This window comes from Dreissena polymorpha, chromosome 1 (assembly GCF_020536995.1).
Source record: "Dreissena polymorpha isolate Duluth1 chromosome 1, UMN_Dpol_1.0, whole genome shotgun sequence".
NCBI lineage: Eukaryota > Metazoa > Mollusca > Bivalvia > Myida > Dreissenidae > Dreissena > Dreissena polymorpha.
The window spans coordinates 137,727,829-137,738,404 of NC_068355.1; the positions used below are offsets into that span (position 1 = coordinate 137,727,829).

Genomic DNA, 10,576 nt, shown 5'->3' on the forward strand with positions numbered 1-10,576 from the left:
AAGGAATTGTATAAAGCTTAACAAATTTCGCTAATTACCATCTCCAGAATTATCAACGCTAAAAATCACAAAGTTTACTTCAGACTTAATTTGCGAACATAACCTTCATATTTATCGTTGAATACAATTCAACAAAGAAATAATTTTATCCCATCATCAGACGTGCATTGTCGAAATAAACCCCTGTGGAATAAATTTTCCTCTATTTCGGCAGTGCTGAAGTAGAGCTGTCCGGCGCGGCGGACTGTTATGTGAGGAGGATGGTCATATTACTCGGAATCAACTATTAAGTAATCAGTTTTAGTAAAATCGAATCAGATTAAACAAAAAAAACAATTTGATACCAAGATGTAATATATTTGAAACACAAAATGCAACACAAACAGCAAAATAACAACATTGTTTCCAAATATTAAGTGCGCGTCCTCATGACGTCATTATTAAGAGGGACTACTTTTTGTATCACGGTTCAGTAGTTAGCATCTGTTTACCTTGTGTATGACTTTTCTTGTCAATGAATGGCTAAAAATCAACACAATGCAATAATAAAATATATTATTTTCATTTAATTGGAAATAAATTGTTTAGAAATAAATATTTAAAATATATGAAATGTTTCTTTTTTATTTCATGTATTTTATTAAATAAGTCAGCAGCAAATCAAGTCGTCTGCTTAAGTCTTAAATGTCAATTGTGGTTGAAACAATGAAAAAATAAATAATACACAATCAAGAATTAAAATAAAACTGCAGCAAAACATATTTCATCAAATGAAATAAATTTTGACAACAATGTTCAACCAAGAAACAGGTGATTTTGATGTAGTATGGGATGGTTTGTTTTCAAATGCTGTGGAATTAAGTTTGGAAGAATTTGAGCAAAAATATGGAATAAATGCACTTCAATTTGATGAGGATTAAACTGAGAATAATGCCCCTGAGTCAAATTGTGATGATCAAAATAACACAAATGTTACAATTGAAAATGAAGCTAAACATCTCAACCAGTCAATTCCAAATGAATTTAAAAACATAGAGCTTTCTGAAGTCCGACAGTACATCACAAAAGAAGAAAACAAAAACACTGCAAAAAAAACATTAAATGACACAAAAAAGTTCCAGAGGTTTCTACTGACTAAGGGTGAGACCAGGGAAATGCATCAGTTGGATGTCGATTTCCTTGACGAGCATATTGCAACGTTCATTCTATCCCTGCAACGCGAAGATGGCACAGAGTTTGAGCCGACAAGTATCCGGGCCATCATCAGTAGCCTGGACCGGAAGCTGAAAAGACACAAATACCCTTTTAGCATTATGAATGAGAAAGGGCCACAATTTTCTCTGACAAGAGAAACCTAAAAAGAAAAGCCTGAAAAAGCAGGTAAAAATAACTTTCTTTTTAAAGATGGAAATGCATAATTTTGTTAAATATTTATTAATTTGTATTAAATGTGTAAAAAAACATATTATACATATATTTAAAAATAATATAAATTAAAATAAAATATAAGAAGAACATGCGTCGAAAAATGCGAAACAAGCCAGATATTTAATTCTGAAGTCGAAAATGTCTGTACAGTCGAATTCGCCAGTACGTATGTCATGCATGTACGCTGTGAATCTACATTTAGTTTTACAAATCATTTTAATTTCATGCAATGATATTTGTTCAAACCACACAAGAACACTAACTGCAATCATATTTAAAAGACAAATGCTTTGGTTTATTGTAGGAAATTATGTACAAAAAATCTTCCGTTTCAATCGGCTCAGGGGGGGGGGGCTTATTTGGCTTTGCTGCATTTTATGAAATTTGTCTTCAATGCATAATTGTTCTTGCCTATTTTGTGTTATTGTAACATATTTTTAGCAATATATTACAATTTAACACACATCAAAATCGTGCATAGCCACTTTAAATGAAAGCAATTACCGGTATAAATTCATTACTCAACACTGTACTGAATTATTTAACCCTTTGAATGCTGGGAAATTTGTTGTCTGCTAAAATGTCGTCTGCTGAATTTCTAAAATTAGCATTTTCTTCGATTTTTTTCAAAGAATATTATCAGAATAGCAAACAGTTTGGATCCTGATGAGACGCCTCGTTCTGTGGCGTCTCATCTGGATCCAAACTGTTTGCAAAGGCCTTCAAAATTCGGTTCCCGCACTGAAAGGGTTAATGAAAACTATGACAGTTTGTGATATATTGACGAAACGATAATATTTTTGTATACTGACTGCAGTATTTCTTTAAGCCAACACTGATTTTCACAGTTTACAGCAAGTTTGTTGCCTTTTTGAAAAGTACCTGGGACCAAACAAATCTGAAATTTGTGTGTGTAAATTCAGTTGATTGGGATTTTTCGCGTAAATCTAGAAATAAGGACGAATAAAGAAATAATTTTTACAATTCTAACGCTATAAATAATAATGGGTTTTTCTTTTTCTAAACCTCCTTTGCTTTTATTTAGGGAAAGGGCAACCGGCCATGTGAGGCAGACGTACTTACCGACCATGAAATAGATATAATGTGGCAGAAGAGTGTCCTAGGTCCTAACAGTCCAAAAGCTCTTGTCCACACCATGTGGCTAAACAACTGCTTGCATTTTGGTTTGCGTGGCACGAAGGAACAATACAGCCTTAGGTATAATCAATTTGATACCTGAAATAACAGAATTTAAATTAAAAAAAATAATAATAATAAAAACTTTGCTGTTTTGCATAAAGTAAGTTTTGGTAAGTTTCACACACAAAAAATCAGAAAAAACAGCAACAAATTAAATATTATATAAATATTACAGTTCACGTCAGACAGGTTGACAGTAAATTTGTCAACTTAAGAAAATTTCAACCTTCTCTTCACCTCGATTGACAGTATTTTACCAAAAGTTGACAAATTTACTGTCACCCTGTCAAACATGTAATATTTATTTTATTATACTGAAACAGCTATTCAAACATAAACAATTTATATGAAGTAGAACTATGAACTATTTTAATATAAAAATTCATTAATTTGGTCGTCTGTTAATAACTGAAATTTTAGCAAAACTGCTTACTGCGCGAATTGGACAGTTTAATTTTTTACCATTCCACAGGTGATTGTTAAGGTAGTGGGCGACAGTTTTTTGGGGAAATAATATTTTCACGAGTGCCGCACAAGTGGCCACAATAAAGTGAAAATATATATTTTCTATGATCACGAGTGAATTAAAATCGTAAATCAACGAATCAAACACATTTTCTTTTTATTTTATGCTTTTTTCACACTTAATATTCATTGTTAACGAACAAGCTTAACTAAAGAATTTTGCTGGGATAATGACATCATTTCGTCAAAGAAATGACATCATTTCACAGTAAACAGTGAAAATTATCAATAAATTTCACTATAAATTTTTATTGTTTGAAACAGTGAAATTATTAGTTTTAATTCACTGATATTTCTCTATAAACCACCGGAAAGCATAAAATAATAAGTAATAAATTACTGTAATATTTACAAATTAATTTTTTTTCCAAACAGATGGGGGGATATTAAACTGAAAATATCTTCTGATGAGACGGAGTACTTGGAGCTCAATGAACGTCAAACCAAGACTAGAACTGGAGAAAACTTGAGCGATGCTAGAAGAGTCACCCCGAAAATGTTTGCCACCAATGAAAATGACCCCAGAAACCCAGTTGCTTTGTACAAAATTTATGCACAGAAACGCCCAGCCAATTTTTGCGATGTGAACGACCCATTCTATCTCGCTCCAAATACAATAATGAAGCAGGAGTCCGAGTCTGATCACAAAGAAAGCATGCAATGGTTCATTCGTCAAAAAATTGGGATGAATAAATTGAGCAAAATGCTCAGGATGATGGCAACTGAAGCCGGGCTACCAGTTGAAAAACGCCTGACCAATCATTCAACTCGCAAGCACCTGGTCCAAAAGCTTAGAGAACACAACATTCCAGCCACTGAAATTATGTCTGTCACTGGACACAAGAATGTACAGTCAATTTTAAATTACTCAAATGTAAGTCATGAGCAACAGAAAAAATGTTCCAACATACTTGCCTCCCATGGTCAAAATGCAGATCCAATTCAAGGAAGGAAACACTCTGTCACCAGCACGGCCACATTTTCGTCAACGCAGCCCCCTAGCCAGCCGGAACAACATCAGACCGAAGCGGAAATTCTACCCGAAACACAAGTGCAAGTTCCCCACCCACAGCCACAGTACAGCTTTCAGCAGTCACTGTCCAGCTCATTTAAATCCCAGTTCTTCGGGCAACGTTCAACATCCAGAATTTTCATGTACACAATAACTAATCCAGTATTGCAATAACACCTTTGACACACCGTAAATCCGACAAAAGCATCGATTTGCTCTACACGCCAAGTTGACTCACGTGCTCGGCCTACTGTGTAGAAAAACAAATTCTAAATGAACCTGACTCTTTACATCGCTATACATATAATTTGGTTATTGTTATTGATTTGGTTGAGTTTTGGTAACATTTGTAAGTGGCTGTTGTCTTGTAAATAAATGAATTGGTATTGTTTTGCTTGAAATATTCTGTTACTATTTTCTTACGCGGACCTCTTTACAGCTAAGGTCGAAAAACACTGTTTGCTTAAAATAACTTCGGGATTTTCCGTGTAGTTTTATTTTCCTATTCTATTTTAAAAGAAATAATTAACGAATAAGAAAGATGATGGGATAAATCGAATACTAGGTCGGTGCCGAATAAAGCGAAGTTTATTTTGCTCGGCCCGAAAATCTGAACCACTCGCCAAGGCTCGTGGTTCAGATTTTCTAAGCCTCGCAAAATAAACTTCGCTTTATTCGGCACTGACCTAGTATTCTATATGTGTTTTAAACAAGAAATAACTGAAAAGAGTACTTTAAACATACAGCAACTGCGGCCTTTAACATTATGTGTTGTCACTGAATATTGTTGCAGAGAAACGTATGTCAGAAATCTGGCGTGTAGTATTTAAGTTAAATTATTTTATTTTCTCTTAAAAATGAAAAAGTCGATACATTGTTCTGCACGTATCTTTATTAAGTATACATTATAAAGGGTACAGTTGTTTCCATTGTTTTCGAAATCGCGATAAGAAAACAAGGTCAAATGTAAACACAGTTAAATGTAAAATGTTTCCTTTGAATTACCACTGGTCATGCGTTTTAGTACTAGAAAAGCATTTTCTAAATACAGAAGAGATGATTATTACAAAAGCGAATCTTATAATAAACGTTATTTAAATACATGAAAAATAAATGGAGCAAAGTGGAATACATGGATGATTGATACAGAAAACACGTAATGTGTATTCAACTGTGTATGACTTTACTGTGTAACACAATCAGTTTCCTTATAGAATTGAGTTAATTGGAAGGTAATATTTGATTATCTGTCAGTGAATTATTACAAAAGGAATGTAAAAACAAGAGAAGAACAACGAATATTTTTTCTTTAAAATTAAGGTAGTTGGTTATGTTATTTTTTTAGTTTCACTTACATATGTGTACGGGGCAGTATGGTTTGAGTAATATTCAATGTATCGAACAAGTTCTCTGAAGCTTTTATTCAGTGGTTGTAGTTCGAGATCTAGATTATTATATCACAACTCAGCATGTTTACCATATTTATAAAGGTTTAATAATCAAACAAGAGATCCTAAAGGTCCAAATTCGCTTACATGAGGTACAAATGAGCTGAACTTAATGTAACTTTGTGGCTATTTTAGCAATTACCCACACCAAAGGACTATACGAAACTCAATACTGTTCAGTTTCACGTTTCAATATGTTTATATAAAGGTATAATTCACACATAGTGGGTCAGAAAATAGTCAAGCTAGGCTAGGCCACATCCTGTAAAATATACAAATACGTATATTTAAACTTATGATGCATAAGTATGATTATACTATTATTATTAATATAAATATCATAGACCTACTTTTACTATCAGTATTAATAATATGTCGTGTTCTAATGTCTTTACAAATTAAAATGAACATTAAACATTATTTTGCAATAAAAATATTAACAAACATACAGAGCAACAAACATATATCACACGACAAGAACATTGCATATCACACAGCAAACAGTTAAATTACCAATTTGTGGAACTGAATGGACTCCTCTGTCTTGGTCCTCTACCCACGCCTACATGACTGCTGCAAAATAATCATGCACACACATTATTAAGTGCACTTATTAGTAATGAGTTAAAAGAATTCCAGATATCAATATATAAAAAAAATATTTGTATCTATGGTGCAACCATTTCAACAATCGCGAACATATATGACTAAACATTACCAACATGTCAAATCCTTCTTTAAATACGAATGAAACAAAACCAATGGAATGCAGTTCAATGCAACCAAAGACAATATACTAACCAATGGAAATCTTGATTAGAGAAGAAAAAAAAATCTTATGAAGAAATTGTCTGCCTTTCTTAGGTAGCAGACCACGGTAGACACACACTCTCTCGGAGCCGCGGACGCCTTCTTGATCTCCACCACGCTCAATTCAGAAAACAATGAACCTGCAATCATAAAAACACATTCACTGCACACAAGTAGTCTGAAACTTACATTTAAGATAAAAAAAGAGCATATGGAACCTGTACAGGTGATACTATTGACAAAAGTGAAAGAATTGCAAGGCCGCAAACAGTGCCTGCAAAATAAACGTTTTACCATGTACGAAAGTGGCTGGGGACGAATGAAATGGAAATGATAGCCTGCTTTTGGAATGATATTTTTACACGCAAAACATAGCACAACCCATCAAACCATGAATAAATACCACGTAACCAGGTGGTTTTCGCGCAATACTGCACAGCGTGATCCTACTAGCGATTCCAGCTTAAAAAGAACCCAAAATACAATATGCCTACCGCAGTTTTCCTTCCTGAGTAACAAAGAACACAACAACAACAAGAGGTCATGACCCCACAGTTTCGCATTTGAAAATGGTCATATTCTCAGGATTTAATGCAATTTGGGGATACAATAAGACCTATTACCCTCAAATTTGACATGGAAACCTACCCTTTCCCAATATTTCACTTTTTGACCGGGGCCAATTCGCATATTTCTGCTTCCTACCGTGTACTGCTACCTTATACGAATTCCCTCCGAAGACTGAACAGCTGACCAACAAAACCATACCCAATAGTAAGCAAACTGAACAGAAGAAAATAGGTTGCACATAAATAAAAAGGGTTAAATACCACTCAGGTACATTAACATTTTTTTACTTTGGCAATATAAGGCAAATTTCCCCGCCCAATGGCGGTCATGCTTTCCAAAAGTCTAGAATCATTTTCAAACAAATCCAAAAGATCATTACAAAAATGTTCAGACAAAGTTCTGGATTATAAATGTGACTTTTAGAGTATGGCAAGGTTTAAGTATAGTCATATAAGGAAATATGTCTCACCCCTAACCGCAATGTTTTTTTAACAAACTTTAACATTTTTTCCTCATTTAATAAATCATTGTGGCAAATATTCTGACCAAGTTTCATGGAGATCGGACAAAACATGTGACCTCTAAAGTTTTAACACTGTTTTACTATAGACATAAAAGAAAAAAAGTCCCGCCCCCTGGCAGCCATGATTTTTAAACACCCGGAACCATGTTCGAACTCGTCCAAAATATTGGGACTAAGTTTTTACCAATTTTCATGAATATCCGATAATAAATGTGGCCTCTAGAAAGTGAACAAGGTCTTACAATAGCCGTAAAAAGAGACATGCTACACACCCTGGCGGCTATGTTTTTTCAACCAACGACATTATTTTTTTAACCATATCAAGATATCACCAGGATGAATCTTTTGATCAAGTTACATGAAGATCGGACTATAAATGTGGCCTCTATAGTATTAATAGGTCAAATTATCACGCCGCACGACGGACATAAGGCGATCACAAAAGCTTACCATGAGCACACTGTGCTCAGGTGAGCTTATAAAAACAATAACTAATTGTTATTAATTAGCTTGTTAATATGTTAGCGGAAACAAACTATTATTTTCACTGTAATTTGCATTGTTCCATGAAAATTTGTTTTGATTCAGATCTACTTTTTTTCAAATTGCAACCTTCAATTGATGAACGCAGACGTTCGTAAAAAATCTTAAGTTTGCAAAAGTGTTTATAAATCGTACTTGGAATTGGCGTTAGAACGTTTGTTCGTAAGAAAAGCAGAATATTAACGAAAAAAACATAAGATTTTTTATTAAAACTGGCCCGATCTATGAATCAAAGTGGACGCGTAGAGCCAAGAGGAGGGAGTAAGGTCGCGTTTGGGACTCCGTGCGCTGCTTGAAAACACGAATATGAAAGAAGTTTGTAATACACGTTTGCGTTAAGATTATTGTTTTGTTTTCTTCAGTGGAGTTTCAAATCCGTGCAAATGACATACAGACCGCAGTTCATGTTGGTTTAGTAAACCAATGGAGACGAACGAATCGGAGTTGTCTTTAAAAATGATCTTATTCAGCCTCACTAAGGCCGTCATTCCCATTTGACGGGAGTACATATGACTACTAGTGCGTGCGCCTAAAATCTTTTTATGAACATGTTACAAAGATAGACCATTCATCCGTGTGTTTTTTCGTTGTTGTGTCGTGTCTGAATTTCACGTACACCACGATTTCTGTTTTCTAGAGCTACGTTCGAATCAACAATTACCCAATAGACAGACATAAGCCAACACAATATTGCATGTTAGTTTGGAAATAATTTGTTTTTAGTATTTTTCTGAAACCATCTTTCATCCATTGCCAGTTTTGGTCGAGTCCTAATGTAGCAAAGACTGCGAATAAAATGAAATACTAAATTTAAATATTAACGTTGATATAATGCTAAAATGTGCATATATAGTTTACTTAATTTTGCAGCAACTGTCATTATTGTGAAATAATACTATTTAACGACTTGTTAGCGTGCACATCTAAAACGAGTAAGCTAATTCATTGTGAATAAGCATGCTTACGGCGACGTCTCATTAAGCATGTGAACGTACATGCACTTGTAGAAATCTGTCTGAACAATTTATGTTGTCTCACGTTTACGTAAAAATCATCTTAATATGCTCTCAATGTGTCGTAACAAGAAGAAATATTCTTTTCGGTTTGCAACACGTGTATTTTAAGAATTTTTACTACATTTTTACAGCAAGTGTTTTTATTTTTATTTAATACAATTAAGTATCAACATGCATTTGTATTGGTGTGCATGATAACATATGTAACAAAGTTATGTAACTGGTCTGTTCCTATTCTTCCAAGAACTGAATTACGATTATCTAAATATTAAACTATAAGATGTTAGAAGAGTGTAAATTTAAGACATGTTGAGGTTGATGTTTGGTTTAATTATTCCTCAGACCTTTACTAGTCTAATGCTCTGATTAGCATAAACCAATGATTAAGGCGAAAATAATACAGCCATGGACCGTGCACTGTGAAAATGGGGTTTTATGCATGTGTATTAAATGTCGTCCAAGATTAGTATGTGCAGTCCGCACAGGCTAATTAGTGTCTGCACATGCTTATTGGGGACGGCCCTTCCCGCTTTAATGATATTTTTTTGTTGAACGAAAGTCTCTTTTTAGCAAAAATCAAGAACAAAAAAGCGTCGCCTTTCATTTGCCTGTGCAGACTGCACAGGCTAATCCGGGACGCCACTTTATGCAAATTCATTAAACACCCTTTTCACAGACGGCCAAAATGTATTTACAGTTATTTCAGTTAGATTTGATTTGTGATGCTATTGGTTTTATTTGTTTGTACACGTTAATGTGTAATTGAAGCATTTCAGTGCTGCCAACGCGTTATACCACCGATTGTTTGCTTTTCATTTACATGTCCAAGTGGGTCACCTCACTTTTTTGTGTTGGTCTTTGCGTTTTGAATGTCTTCATTGTATGGCGATGTATGTTTTATTCTTATTTGAATGATTGCAAAACACGATTTTACATTCGCATGAGACACTTTTAACATATTCAGTTTTTGGTTATGCTATTTAAAATGTCAGATTATGACAACCCAATATGTGCACTATGCTTCTGAATGATTTCCACATTGTGTGTATTGTCTGACACTTCTTGTTACAATTTCCGGCGGAGAAGTAATTAAAGATTGTCTAACATCATTTTTCATAACATCTGTGGTTTTATTTGGAAGAACAATTATGTTATGTAACACATTTTACGATGAATTTTGTACAAGACTCTGACAAAGCCTTCATTATGCACAGAGATGTATACGTGTGGTTTTACCAAGTTATTTTAAAAATGAATAAGTGGGAACATCATTCCACAAAAGTGGTGTTTCTTCGCAATAGAACCAATATGGCCGTTCTCAAAACCATAGTACAATAATTTAATTTCCAAGTTAATGCGTCGCACACTTAAACGTGTTATCCATCATAACAGTTGTTCTAACTTGCATAAAATTTGTAGTAATATACCCTCGCATGTTCATACTTTAGCGATAACATAAACGTCGTAGCACAACGATTCACTTTTGGACAGACTAAAGAAA

The 10,576-nt window shown here is 34.1% G+C and overlaps 1 long non-coding RNA gene across 1 annotated transcript; it reads right to left on the reverse strand.

Moving 5' to 3' along the window:
- Positions 1–4,835: 4,835 nt before the first annotated feature.
- LOC127851627 (uncharacterized) lies at positions 4,836–7,186 on the reverse strand. The gene is made up of 4 exons (XR_008035858.1): positions 7,142–7,186; positions 6,415–6,472; positions 6,127–6,186; positions 4,836–5,875 (listed from the first exon to the last, which is right to left on the reverse strand). It is a non-coding gene; the product is annotated as an uncharacterized LOC127851627 (long non-coding RNA).
- Positions 7,187–10,576: the final 3,390 nt, after the last annotated feature.